Consider the following 12,912-nt stretch of genomic DNA (forward strand, 5'->3'; position numbering starts at 1 on the left):
TGAACGCAGCCAAAATGCAACGATTTAGTTAATAATATTTATCGACTGGGCTTGCCAGGTGGCTCAGTGGTAAAGAATCCGCCTGCCGATGCAGGAGACACAGGAGACTCCAGTTCAGTCCCGGGGTCAGAAAGATCCCCAGCAACCCACTCCAGCATTCTGCCTGGGTCACAACTGAGCACACACACATTTATTGGGGAAAATCAAAAAAACTAGCAAAGAATACTTTGGAAAACTTTCTGACTTGCGTTGTTCTAACATTGAGACGATGGGGATGCATCGTGTTTTACCTTTAAATCCGTATACACTGACATGATTAAAAGGAATAACATTAGAGAGTGTTTATAGAGACTGTCATAAACATTAATTGAGCAATGCATTGTGCTTTGAGATCAGTTTTTATTTATCTTCTTTGCAGATAAGAAAATTCTCTTAGGCCTCTTATCAATAAAGCAACCTAAAATAGGCCTTTAGTATCAGGAATAACCTAATAGGATAAAAAGCCATTAGACTGAATTTAGCTGCAGCAAGATAAGAAATTAAATGAAATCTTGAGATTAAAGGAAATAAAAATTGGTTCGAGAAAACCGTATCTGCCAATAAGATGTCCAAGGATCATATGGATAAAGACTGTCCTTCTGAAATGTAGTAATTTTGACATTTTCATTTACATGGCAATTCCAAGATGAACTTTTCTTGTTGTTGTTTAGTTGCTAAGTCATGTCCAACTCTTTGCAACCCCATGGACTGCCGTATACCAGGCTTCCATGTCCCTGACTATATCCCAACGCTTGCTTAAACTCATGTCCATTGAGTCAGTAATGCCATCCAACCATCTCATCCTCTGCCACCTCTTCTCCTCATGTCCTCAGTGTTTCCCAGCATCAGAGTCTTTCCTAGTGAGTCAGCTCTTCGCATAAGGTGGCCTTAGTATTGGAGCTTCAGCTTCAGCATCAGTTCTTCTGATGAATATTCAGGGTTTTTTTTTTAATTTTACTTTATTTTACTTTACAATACTGTATTGGTTTTGCCATACATCAACATGAATCCACCACGGGTGTACATGTGTTCCCAATCCTGAACCCCCCCTCCCACCTCCCTCCCCATACCATCTCTCTGGGTCATCCCAGTGCACCAGCCCCAAGCATCCTGTTTTGACTGAGTGGTTTATGATCATGCTCAATTTACAATTGAGTGGTTTGATCTCCATGCTGTCCAAGGGACTCTCAAGAGTCTCCCCCAGCAAAACAGCTTGAAAGCGTCAGCTCTTTGGTTCAACCTTCTTTATGGTCCAAATCTTACATCCATACCTGACTACTGGAAAAACCTTAAATTTGACTATATGGACCTTTGCTGGCAAAGTGATGTCTATGTTTTTTAATACATTGTCTAGGTTTGTCATAGCTTTTCTTCCACAGGGCAAGCGTCTTTTAATTTCATGGCTACAGTCACTGTCCACAGTGATTTTGAAGTTCAAGACAATAAAATCTGTTACTATTTCCACTTTTTTATTCCTCTATTTGCCATGAAGTGAAGGGACTGGATTCCATGATCTTAGTATTTTGAATGTTGAGTTTTAAGCCAGCTTTTTCACTCTCCTCTTTCACACTCATCAAGGGGCTCTTTAGCTCTCCCTCACTTTATGCCATTAGAGTGATATCATCTGCATATCTGAGGTTGTTGATATTTCTCCCAGCGATCTTGATTCCAGCTTTTGATTCACCCAACCTGGAATTTCACAGACTGTATTATGCATAGAAATTAAACAAGTAGAGTGACAATATAAGGCCTTGATGTACTCCTTTCCCAATTTTGAACCAGTCCATTGCTTCATGTCCAACTCTAACCATTGTTTCTTGACTTGCATTCAGGTTTCTCAGGAGACAGGTAAGGTGGTCTGGTATCCACATCTCTTTAAGAATTTTCCACAGTTTGCTGTGATCCACACAGTCAAAGGCTTTAGCATAGTCATTGAAACAGAAGTCGATGTTTTTGTGAAATTAAAACCCTTGCTTTCTCCATGGTCCAATGACTGCTGGCAATTTGATCCCTGGTTCCTCTGCCTTTTCTAAATTCAGCTTATACATCTGGAAGTTCTCAGTTCACATACTGCTGAAGCCTAGCTTGAAGGATTTTAAGCATACCCTTCCTAGCCTGCGAGATGAGTGCAGTAGTATGGTAGTTTGAACATTTTTTCACATTGCTCTTCCTTGGGATTGGAATGAATACAGACCTTTTCCAATCCAGTGACCACTGCTGAGTCTTCCAAATTTTCTGACCTATTGAGTGCAGAACTTTAACATTTAAAGTTTTAAGATTTGAAATAACTCAGCTAGAATTCCATCCCCTCTACTTGCTTGTTCATAGCAATGCTTCCTAAGGCCCCCTTGACTTGACACTCAAGGATGTCTGGCTCTAGGTGAGTGACCACACCGTCATGGTTATCCCAGTTGCTAAGAGCTTTTCTAGTAGCTCTTCTGTGTAGTCTTCTCGCCTCTTCTTCATTTCTTCTGCTTCTGTTAGGCCCTTCCTGTTTCCGTCCTTTAGTGTGTTCATCCTTGCGTGAAGTGTTCCGTTGATATCTCCACGTTGATCAAAAGATCTCCAGTCTTTCCCAATCTGTTATTTTCCTCTATTTCTTTTCATTTTTCATTGAAGAAGGCCTTCTTATCTCTCCTTGCTATTTTCGAGAACTCTGCATTCAGTTAGGTATGTCTTTCCCTTTCTGCCTTGCTTTCTGCTTCTCTTCTTTCCTCAAGCTGTGCAAAGGCCCCTCAGACAACCACTTTGCCTTCTTGCATTTCTTCTTCTTTGGGATGGTTTTGATCACTGCCTCCTGTATAATCTTATGATCCTCCATCATAGTTCTTTAGGCACTCTCTACCAGATCTAATCCCTTGAATCTATTCATCACCTCTTCTGTATAATCATGAGGAACTTGATTTAGGTCATACTGAATGGGCTAGTGGTTTTCCCTGCTTTCTTTAATTTAAACCTGAATTTTGTAATAAGGAGCTCTTGATCTGAACTGCAGTTGGCTCCAGGTCTTGTTTTTGCTGACTATATAGAGCTTCTCCATCCCCAACTGCAAAGAACATAATCAGTATTGACCATCTGGTGACGGCCATGTGTAGAGTCTTTTGTGTTGTTGGAAGAGGGTGTTTGCTATGACCAGTGTGTTCTCTTAAAAAAACTCTGCTAGCCTTTTCCCTGCTTCATTTTGTACGCTAAAGCCAAACTTGCCTGTTACTCCAGGTATCTCTTGACTTCCTATTTTTGCATTCTAGTCCCCTGTGATGGGCTTCCCTGAAACTCACTTGGTAAAGAGTCGCCTGCAATGCAGGAGACCCCAGTTCAATTCCTGGGTTGGGAAGATCTGCAGGAGAAGGGGTAGGCTACCCACTCTCGTATTCCTGGGCTCCCCTTGTGGCTCAGCTGGTAAAGAATCTGCCTGCAATGCAGGAGACCTGGGTTCGATCCCTGGGTCAGGAAGATCCCCTGGAGAAGAGAAAGGCTACCCACTCCAATATTCTGGCCTGGAGAATTCCATGGACTGTGTAGTCCGTAGGGTCACAAAACGTTGGACAAAACTGAGTGACTTTCACTAGTCCCCTGTGATGAAAAGGGCATCTCTCTCTTGGTGCTAGTTCTAGAAGGTCTTGTAGATACGCATAGAACTATTCGAGTTCACCTTCTTTGGCATTAGTGGTTGGGGCATAGTCTTGGATTACTGTGGTGTTGAATGGTTTGCCTTGGAAATGAACTAACGTCAGTCTGTCGTTTTTGAGATTGCACCCAAGTACTGCACTTCTTACTCTTTTGTCAACTATGAGGGCTACTCCATTTCTTCAAAGGGATTTTTGCCCACAGTAATAGATAGAATGACCATCTGAATTAAATTTCCCAGTCCTGTGCATTTTCGTTCATGAATTCCTGAGGTGTTGATGCTTACTCTCACCGTCTCCTGCTTGACCATGTCCAATTGACCCTGGTTCGTTGACCTAACATTCCAGGTTCCTGTGCAGTATTGTTCTTTACATCACCGCTAGACACATCCACAAGTGAGCATCCTTTCTGCTTTGGTCCAGCCTCTTCATTCTTTCTAGAGCTATTTCTCTGCTCCTCCCCAGTAGCATGTTGGACAACTTTCAACCTGGGGGCCTTATCCTCTGGTGTCATGCCTTTTTGTGTTTTCATACTATTTATAGGATTTTCGTGGCAAGAATTCTGGAGTAGGGTGTTATCTCTTCCTCCAGTAGACCAAGTTTTGTCAGACCTCTCCACTTGACCCATCTATCTTGCTTGGCCATGTGAGGCATGGCTCATAGCTTCATTGAATTACCCAAGACCCTTCACCACTACAAGGCTGTGATCCATGAAGGGGAAGATGAACTTTAGGTGCCATTTGATTGTATTCAGATGATAGCAAATACTCATGGGAGTTGTCAGCACATTATGTGATTAATACCTTTGGTTCCAGTTGGTTTGGGATGTCAGAGACTTTCTCCTTTTGACTTGTGCACAGATATGATGGAACGTTTGTATCACATCACACTTGACCCTCTAGTGTCCTGCTGGGCCCTGGGAAGCCTACCTTTCTGCGCTTCACTCTTGACCCTAGAGGACTCATTATCTCACTTTGTATATACTCAGTTGGTAGAAGAGATGTGAACCGGCCAAAAAGAAGTAGAAAGTCAGAGTAGGAATTGTATGTTTCAGAGTTACCCACACAGATATGCCTAAAACCAGGCAGGTGTCACAGTAAGCAACATGCTTGCTCAAGGCTCTGGAACAATCTGGAGGCTGTGTTTGACTGTGGTTAACTAGTTGCCAGTAGGGACATGGGTGCAATGTTGCCTGACCATCCACGCAACCAGGAACGCAGAATCTCAAACTTCTTAGGCCATTGCTCCGCCTTTGAATGTTGGGAGTTAATTTGAATTGCAAACACTTGTCTGTGTACCATGTGAGCCTAGGTTTAAGAATAAAAAATCTGAAATCAGTTCCTAAGCTACACAGTCAAATTCTATAAAATGGAACCTTGCTGCTAACTCACTTCAGTCGTGTCCTACTCTGTGCAGCCCCATAGACAGCAGCCCACCAGGCTCCCCCATCCCTGGGATTCTCCAGGCAAGAGCACTGGAGCGGGTAAAAGGGAACCCTCGGACACTGCTACTTTTATAGCTCAAGTAGTGGTCAAATATCAGCAGGTTCCCACAGTTCAGCCTAATAGTTTGACATTTCAAACTATTGAGAATGACAGTCTGCATTGTCAGAACTGATGTGCAAGTTACGTGAAATAGAATAACACAAAGTGAGATTTAAGTTATCGTGGGTGGCGACAGCACTGGGAAAGGTCAGTTTTCATTCCAATCCCAAAGAAAGGCGGTGCCAAAGAATGCTCAAACTACCGCACAATTGCACTCATCTCATGCGCTAGTAAAGTAATGCTCAAAATTCTCCAAGCCAGGCTTCAACAGTATGTGAATCGTGGACTTCCAGATGTTCAAACTTGATTTAGAAAAGGCAGAGGAACCATGATCAAATTGCAAACATCCATTGGATCATTGAAAAAGCAAGAGAGTTCTAGAAAAATATCTACTTCTGCCTTATTGACTATGTCAAAGCCTTTGATTGTGTGGATCACAACAAACTCTGGAAAATTCTTAAAGAGATAGGAATACCAGACCGTCTGACGTGCCTCTTGAGAAACCTGTATGCAGGTCAGGAAGCAACAATAAGAACTGGACATGGGACAACAGACTGGTTCCAAATAGGGAAAGGAGTACATCAGGCTGTATATTGTCACCTTGTTTATTTAACTTATATACAGAGTGCATCATGAGAAACACTGGGCTGGCTGAAGGACAAGCTAGAATCAAGATTGCCAAGAGAAATATCAATAACTTCAGATATGCAGATGACACCACCCTAATGGCAGAAAGTGAAGAAGAACTAAAGAGCCTCTTGATGAAAGTGAAAGAAGAGAGTGAAAAAGTTGACTTAAAGCTCAGCATTCAGAAAACTAAGATGATGGCATCAGGTCCCATCACTTCATGGCAAATCGATGGGGGAACAGTGGAAACCATGATAGACTTTATTTTCTTGCAGCCGTGAAATTAAAAGACGTTTGCTCCTTGGAAGAAAAGTTATGACCAACGTAGACATCATATTAAAAAGCAGAGACATTACTTTGCCAACAAGGGTCCATTTAGTCAAAGTTATGGTGTTTCCAATAGTCATGTATGGATGTGAGAGCTAGCCTTTAAAGAAAGCTGAGTGCCAAAGAATTGATGCTTTTGAATTGTGGTGTTGGAGAAGACTCTTGAGAGTCCCTTGGACTGCAAGGAGATCCAGCCAGTTCATCCTAAAGGAAATCAGTCCTGAATATTCATTGAAAGGACTGATGTTGAAGCTGAAACTCCAATCCATGGCCACCTGATGCAAAGAACTGACTCATTGGAAAAGACCCTGATGCTGAGGAAGATTGAAGGCAGGAGGAGAAGGGGATTACAGAAGATGAGATGGTTGGATGGCATCACCGACTCGATGGACATGGGTCTGAGTAAACTCCGGGAGTTGGCAATGGACAGGGAGGACTGACATGCTGTAGTCCGTGGGGTCTCAAAGAGTCGGACACGACTGAGCGACTGAACTGAACTGATCCCCACTGCCTACTCCATGATAAATTTTTTTAAATCGGTGGGCTTTCTGAGATACCTGGACTTCTGCATAGCAAAGAGAAACTGCAGAGCCTCTTGATTGAAGGTGAAAGAGGAGAGTTAAAAAGCTGGCTTAAGACTCAACATTCAAAACACTAAGATCATGGCATCTGGTCACATCACTTCATGACAAATAGATGGAGGAAAATGGAAACAGTGGCAGATTTTATTTTCTTGGGCTCCAAAGTTACTGTGGACAGTGACTTCAGCCATGAAATGAAAAGACACTTTCTCCTTGGAAGAAAACATATGAAAAACCTAGATAGTGTAGTGAAAAGCAGAGACATGACTTTGCCAACAAAGGTTCATATAATCAAAGCTATGGTTTTTTCCAGTAGTCATGTATGGATGTGAGATTTGGACCATAAGGAAGGCTGAACGCCAAAGAATTGATGCTTTTGAACTGTGGTGTTGGAGAAGACTCTAGAGTCCCTTGAACTCCCAGGAGATCCAACCACTGAATCCTAAAGGAAATCAATCCTGAATATTCATTGGAAGAATTGATACTGAAGCTGAAGCTCCAATACTTTGGCCACCTGATGCAAAGAGTCAACTCATTGGAGAAGATCCTGATGCTGGGAAAGATTGAGGGCAGGAGGAGGAGAGCAGCAAAGAATAAGATGGTTGGATGGCATCATCAGCTCAATGGACATGAGTCTGAGCTCACTCCGGGATACAGTGAAGGACAGGGAGGCTTGGTGTGCTGCAGTCCATGGGGTTGCAAAGAGTCGGACACAGCTTAATGACTGAACAACGATGTGAGCTGGTCCAAATACAGTACTGTATGAGTTTGCTCAGGAGACTGTAACAAATGCCAGACTATGTGGCTTAAACAACAGAAATTTCCTCACAGTCTGAGAGGTTGGAAGTCTTAGCCTGTAGACAGCTGCCTTCTTGCTGTGTGTTCACACGGCTTTTCCATATGTGCATGTCCCTGGTGTCCTTTTATGTATCCAAATTTCCTCTTATAAGAGCACCAGTCAGATTGGATTAGGCACACAAATATGAGTTTTTACAAAAAGCTGTGTCATCTCTCTAAAGGTCCATTTCCAAATACAGTCACATCCTGAGGTCCTGGGACTGGGACTTCCATTTGGGGCTGAAGGAACCTCAATTCAGCCCATGACAAATAGTGAGCTCAAAAATTTTTAACAAACAACTCTCTATGGAGGAAAATCCTTAATTGTATCATCTGCCCAATTACTATGTTGTAAATATTCCTATCATGTCTGACTTCAGGTTACCAACAAGATGTTATTGAACATAGACTTGGGCCAATATGGATAACACATCTTTCTATGGCAATGCCACCATCTGTATCCAGTGGACATGAATAACCTCCAAACTATAATAACAGTGAAAATAACAGTGAATTAGGTAAAAAAAAATTAGGATGAGATGGGATTTTAGTCTTGTATTATCTTTACTGATAATATCATTTGCTGTGTATAAGTTTATGTAATTTACTTTTTACTAATGGCTGTGTGTGTTTAACAATTCAGCAAGTTGCTGAAAATTTAACAATGGGTCTCAAGAGCCAATATCAACCACCTCCAGCGCACCCCTGAGTCATGTAGCAGTTAAGCAGAATTCTGTCACCAGGAATGGGAGAGTAAGACAGCTTATTCTGAAATTATACAGGGAGCGTCTACTGGACACGATGACTTGCAGAGTATGGGTGAAAATAAGCAGGAAAAATTCAAAATGAACAAATAGAAGAGTTTGGAAGAACTTTGAAGGGAGAGCTAGGTTAGGTGGGTGTTGAATTAGTGAGGAATATGGCAGAGACAGCTGGAGGGGGTGGGGAAACGTGGTCCAGTGACCTCGATTCCTTTCCTAACCCCACCCAAACGAGCCTGTTAACATGGGGATTCTCCGAGGCTCAGCTTTCACCTCTCTAAAATACATCTCCCTCCAATGACTTCTCAGGAGACTCTCAACTCTAAAATTGGGAATTTTATCCCTTAGTATATAATTGTCAAGTCCCTTTAATGTCTGAGTTGCTGTAAGCCAATCAAAAACACAGTCCCAAGCTCAAGTATGTATCTGTCTCTTAACATGTAATACAATCACCCCAGAAGATACCTTTCCTGGAAAGAAAGAACATACTTCTATTGTTGATAATAATTAGCAAGTTTTTTTTTTTTTTAACAGAAAGATGTTTTTCAAATATCTCTTATATTTCTTTATGACCCTCAGAGGCAATTACAAGTAACCCATTTAAAAATGCATCTGGCTTAGAAGAGCAGTTATGTGAACTATATCAGAGATGCAGGCAACCTCTGAGGGGTTTTACTTTCAGTTCAGCAGTTAAGCCTCAATATATACTTTATGTTTTGACTACATCACAGTAGGGTGCCTCATTGCTGTACTCTTGAAAAGGTTGTTTTAAAGCAAAATGAAGGTTTTGTGCACTTAAGACCGTCTCTGAAAAAAAAGAGATCTTCATCAGTTCATGGATTTTTCAAACTCTCCTACATATATGCCTCCATAACCATTTCAGACCTGTCTTGTAAATAACCTCATGTTGACTAGAAATAAAGATAATCAACTTACAATATGTTGGCCACCCCACTTCCTTCGTTTTGTGATGGGATCCTTACTCCAGTGCTTCTCAAAGTGTCATCCCTGGACCAGCAACATCAGCATCCCCTGACCCTGGTTGGAAATTCAGATTCCTAGCTCTTTCTTCGGGAGAAGGCAATGGCACCCCACTCCAGTACTCCTGCCTGGAAAATCCCATGGACGGAGGAGCCTGGTCGGCTGCAGTCTGCGGGGTCGCTAAGAGTCGGTCACGACTGAGCAACTTCACTTTCACTTTTCACTTTGATGCATTCATTGGAGAAGGAAATGGCAACCCACTCCAGTGTTCCTGCCTGGAGAATCCCAGGGATGGCGGAGCCTGGTGGGCTGCTGTCTATGGGGTCGCACAGAGTCGGACACGACTGAAGCACTGAGCAGCAGCAGCAGGGCTTTCTTCAGGAAATGAGGGTCTATGAGAAGGAGAGGCTGCTTTTGGGTTGTGATAAGCCTTCCGAGTGACTCTGATACAGGCTCGCTAATGGCGTGCTCTATTATCGGTCACTGTAGGGAATCAAATTTTCTCCTTTTTCCATCACATTTTTCATCTCTTTAGGTGGCAAAAGGTCATCTGTTTTATTTTTTTAATTGGAGGATAATTACTTTACAATATTGTGTTGGTTTCTGCCACAGCCTGAATCAGCCACAGGTACCACATGTCCCCTCCCACCTGAAGCCCCTTCCCATCCCCCTCCCCACCCCCTAGGTTGTCACAGAGCCCTGGGTTGTAGGCTAGTGACGCTTAAAGTGAGGTCCCTGAACTTGCAGTATCAGTGTCACTTGAGAATTTGCTAGGAATGCCAATCCCTGGATCTCACTCAGACCTGTTTTATTAAGAACTTGAGGTATGGGAACCAGCAAGAAGGACCATTATTGCCAAAGTGTAATTTAAAATACTGTGCTCGGCTTGCTGCACTGAGATTGGGAGAGGAAACCATTATCCTGGTAAAACATCAGTTTGGGAGACAGAGTGGATTTAGAAGAGGAAGGGGGAGCGGTGAGGAGGAATGATTCTGTGGGCAGGTGTGTTAGAATGCCGCTGAGGGGGTGGGAAGCTGGGTTAAGAGGACAGCCATTCACGTGGGAGGCCTGACCTCTCCCCTCCTTGGCCCATCTTTAACTCTCCCAGCTCTAGCCCCTGCCCGGCTCTGGCATGGGGCACCCAGACCTGTTCTCACCAGCATTCCAGGGATGCGGTCATTTCTCATTCCCTGAAGTACAGAAAGGCACATCCTTGGCCAGGTTTTCTGGTAAAATCCGAGCTGCCATTGAGGGTCATCTCCCTTCAACTTCACTTTGTCTGTGTGCTCAGTCGTGTCTGACTCTGTGACCCCATGGACTGCAGCCCACCAGGTTCCTCTGTCCGTGGGATTTTCCAGGCAAGAGTACTAGAGTGGGTTGCCATTTCCTTCTCCAGGGGATCTTCCTGACCCAGGGATCAAACCCTTGTCTCTTGTTTCTCCTGCATTGGCAGGTGGGTTCTTTACCAGCTGAGCCACCAGGGAAGCCCCTCAATTTCACTCTAGGACCGTTTTAATCAGGTGGAGCTGGTTTGAGCACTGTCAGATTCTGTTCTTGTAAAGAGGGCATTTTACAGAGAGCAACGCATCTTGCCGAAGGCCTGCTCACAGACTGAGTGCTGGTCTGTCTTCCAGGACTTTTCCATCTAATATCCCTCTGATCCTCATACAACCGTAGGTTGGTGCTGTGGAACCCAAAAGGCAAAGGACTGTGTGTTTCTTTGTCTTAGAAAGCAGGAGCCTCTGGCAAAAAAAGGTAAACTCCAACAGTAAGAAATAAATTAAATGAATTGGTCTTTGAGTTTAGCCCAACTCTGATTTGCATAACTGCTTCAAAAACTAGGGACCTGGGGATAAACTCCAACCGGAAAGTATTTCCAGGTTCCATTTATGGATAAATGGCCCACGGGAGCCTTTTCTTTGGTCTTTGTTGATGAGCCTTCTTAGCTTTTAAAAATGTATGGCCGGTGGGGAGTTTGCTTTTCTCTGTGTGATTCTGACCCATTTCTCAACCACTTCCCCAGACCCTGCAGCACCGTTCAGCACCCCAGGACACCGTGTGTGTTAAAGATGATCCTCAGAGAGCGCTGGCTCGGTAAACCAGAGTAGGCCCCACGTGGCATCTCTGTGTGCTCTTCGTCTCAGGAGTGGGCAGCAAGGTCCTGCTACTATTTCATCCAAATGGGAAAAGGAAGCCAACATGGCACAGAGCAGAAGGCTGAAATCTCCTGGCGGCTTTAGCTGCCATAGAGCACTAGATTCAAGAAACCACAGCAGAGTGAGGATACCTGCCTGACGATGTACAATGCGGGCTTCTGAATCTGGGGACACGCAGAAGATGGTGTCAGGCAAGACAAATCACAACCTTCAGTTATAGTGTAGCTGGAAAGCCCTCTATTCCTTTGAGAGACAGATATCTCCTGCCATCAAATTGAGCTTTCGGTGCTAAGAATGAAGTCACGCAGGGTGATCAAGTAAATTGTATCGCTGGTCAATACCTTTTCTATTATTATGTTACTGGGAAATAATTATTATCTTCTGCTGGAGCCTGTGTGAGATTGAGAAAGATCAGGGAGAGGAAAAATATTGCATTGTCCAACGTGTACTTTATATTCAGCCCCTACACGCATTAAAGCTAGTGATGTTGGCTGAAGATTACTTTGTATTATTCTCTAAATCATCACCCTAGAGTAATTTCTTCTGCCTTTTTCTGTGACCATTAAGCTAGCTTGAGGATGTGATTCTGAAATTTATAATCAAATAAAGATGACTGGATATATCAATATTTAATTCCATATTTTTCCACAGATTTGGCTTTGGTTAAAATCTTGCTATCTGGGGCCTTTGGTCGCAATGTGAAAGGTGTTTAACTAGTTTTTGAGGGAGGGAAATAGTCTCAAAATTTAATTTAGTGAATGTTTGTAACTGATGTTATCATATGCCTCCTCCTGAGCAATATTAAAACAAATACATGGAGGCCTAGGAAAGTTCAGGTTTCTGCAGTTGGAGTGTCTCAGGGAACATTTGGGGTTTATTTCTGCAATTTTGAGGAAGTCCTATAGCTTCCTGGAAACGCTGTGGAGAAATCAGGCCCAGCTAAAGAGCTGGTGTTCACTGTCGTGTTCTAGAGCACTCCTGAGTTTACCAGATGTGTCTGTCCCTAAAATCCTATTTTAGATACACAAATATTTGTTGGGTTAACTTAAAACCAAACAAAAATGCACTCTCTCCCCTTTGGACAGTCACAAATAGCAGAAAATCAGTCTCTGAGCGGTCTCATCTCGAGATGTTATTCTGGACTTTTTCCAGTCTTCTCCGATTACAGGAAGAGGAAACTGTTCTGAGATGCTACTGAGGGTTTCTGGACTCAGCGCTTTTGAGTTGGACATGATGCTGCTTTTTGTGAAGGGCTGTGCTGTGCGTTGTAGGGTGTTTACCGGCAATCCTGACCTCTACTCAGGAGGTGCCGGTCACGCCAGTTGGGGACACATAAAATGTGCCCAGATGTTGCCAGATGTCCCCTGGCGGCTAGAATTGCTTTCCTGTCCCCCACCCCCAGGTTGAGACCCACTGGACGCGCTGCAGGTCTG

This window comes from Capricornis sumatraensis, chromosome 4, assembly GCF_032405125.1.
Source record: "Capricornis sumatraensis isolate serow.1 chromosome 4, serow.2, whole genome shotgun sequence".
Lineage (NCBI taxonomy): Eukaryota > Metazoa > Chordata > Mammalia > Artiodactyla > Bovidae > Capricornis > Capricornis sumatraensis.